The sequence below is a fragment of the Tursiops truncatus genome, chromosome 4 (assembly GCF_011762595.2).
Source record: "Tursiops truncatus isolate mTurTru1 chromosome 4, mTurTru1.mat.Y, whole genome shotgun sequence".
In the NCBI taxonomy this organism is placed as follows: Eukaryota; Metazoa; Chordata; class Mammalia; order Artiodactyla; family Delphinidae; genus Tursiops; species Tursiops truncatus.
In genome coordinates, this window is record NC_047037.1 from 8565730 (window position 1) to 8567987 (window position 2258).

Here is a 2258-nt window from a genome sequence, read left to right on the forward strand (position 1 = left end):
TTATGTTGCCCTGGGCCCCATTCAAAACTGACAGTTTTACAAGTTCTCAGTAAACAGACTGGAGCAAAGTATAGTGCTTCTCTCCATTTATTCAAGTGTTCTTTTAAATCTGTAATAAATTTTGCAGTTTTCTTCCTGTGGGTCTTAAACATTCCTGATTAAATATATTCCTAGATAATGTATTCATTTCATTTCATTATGAGTGAGATGTTTAAATCAACTCTTCTAATTATTTATTGCTTGGGTATATAAAACCAATTGATTTTTATATATTTGGTTTATGATTGGTTGCTTAGACAGAAATTTTTCAATAAGGCTTTTCTTTTTTTTTTTTGTTGGTCAGCAGCTACATTTATTTTGACCAGACTCAGGAGTCAGACGATACTCCCAACAATCAGACCATTAGGTCTTGTAAACAAAACAGGCAAAAAGGGGGAACTAACCAGGATCAGCATCTACCATTTTCCATGTGTGTTCACAAGCCTTTTTTTTTTTTTTGAGTTGGCCTTGAGAATGAATTTAGAGAAAGCTAGCAGAATACCAAGCACTAACATGAAGAGACCCTATATGCACACACTGTCCATCTCCCCACATCTGCTACCTTTGACTGGCAACAAGACAGGAAGGAATTATTAAACTATTAGGTAGCATGAAGTTATCCAGTAAGAGGCACACCTCCAGCTCAGGTTTGAGACACCAGACCTCAGAGTAAGGGAACTTATGTTAAGTGGTGTGTAAAAAGTAATAGAAGACTAAGGTTTGGAAAGAGGATAAACAAGGAGACTTTAAAAAATCTCTTCTCCTGGGATGATCTGTTTGCGCCAGTGTCCTTGGAAAGTGAGGGCTTGATGTGCCTCCTGCCAGTGTCTTGGTCATGCGTGTTGCTGCTGGTGTGTTTCAAATACTACTGAAAACATGGTATTTTTTTTTTCTGAGCATTTTCCTGGTACTGGGTCCAACAGGAAAATCCCCTACGGTCACCTCTCCCCTGGACCCGGGGTTATTTTTCCTCATTTTTTTCTTTCTTTTCTCCTCAGACTTGTAGTAGGGGTTCCACAACATGAAAAGGAGAAGTATAATAGGGATGAGAAAGTAGGTGATGTAGGCAGATATATGGAATAGTCATTGGTGGAAAGTCTTAGGTCCTTGTCCTCTGAAACAACTGGTTTTGGAGAAATCCTGGAGTAGAAACGTGGAGAGGATTGGAATCAGAGTTGTCATGGTGTCAACCGAGTAGTTGATTGCAGGGGTGCGGATCCACCTGCAGCCTCCATGAACACTGGTATGGCCACCTTCTTTTTAAAAGCATCCGTCATGGGGACACTTTGAAGACTTATGTTGGGATGAGAAAGAAAGGCAACTGACACACAAGCTCGCAAAACAGGAAGGACTTAAACCACACCGGGGGGTTGTGTAGCAGGGGATCTTTGAACTCCTCAGTATACCACTGCCGCAGGTTTCTCAGCTCCACCCGGTAGAGATCACAAGGCAGCACCGCCTGCAGGTCCACGAGCAAGGTGATGGGGATGTGGGAGAGGACCAGCAGCCACTCCAGGCCATGCCGGGCACCCAGAGACCCCATCATCCATCAGCTGGGCAGAGCAGGATCCCAGACTACCAGACTTTTCATTTTTAACTGATATTTTTCCTGGTTATGAGACTTCAGGATAGACCATCATAATATGAGTAAATAGTAATATTTTCCTCTTCCTCATCAATCACTAATCCTTTTCCCTCTGTGCCTGATCTTATTTCATGGGTTAGAAATTGCAGCACAATATCGAGTAGTATTTATAATAAAGAACATCCTTGTATTTTTTTCTTCTTTTAAAGTCAATGTTCCTAGAGTTTTATGGTTAGATAATCACATATTGAGATAAATAATCTGCACCAACTTGAGAAAGAAGATTTCATTCCTATTCTGGTCCTAGTTATCAGGTGCTTTTACTAAAAATGGATGTTGCATTTTTTGCAAAATAGTTTTTGACATATTTTGGAATAATCGCTTTATTTTTCTTCTGTGACATATAGATTTGAAAATTATATTAATTAATTCATAATATTGAATTATCTTTGCATTCTTGAAAGAAAACCTGCTAGGGTTTGTTTCATTATTTCACAAACAGCTGGGTAAATGTAGTATTGCATTTTAGATTTTGGCATCTAAATCTCAATATTTGTGAGGTTACTTTGTCATTTTCTCTTTTGTGTTAGTTTTATAAATTTTCGGTGTTAGAGTTTTGAACTGGGATTCTTTT

At 38.9% G+C, this 2258-nt stretch overlaps 1 pseudogene; it reads right to left on the bottom strand.

The window, feature by feature from the left end:
* Positions 1-897: 897 nt before the first annotated feature.
* LOC101322821 (sigma intracellular receptor 2 pseudogene) lies at positions 898-1648 on the bottom strand (annotated as a pseudogene).
* Between the last annotated feature and the right edge of the window lie 610 nt (positions 1649-2258).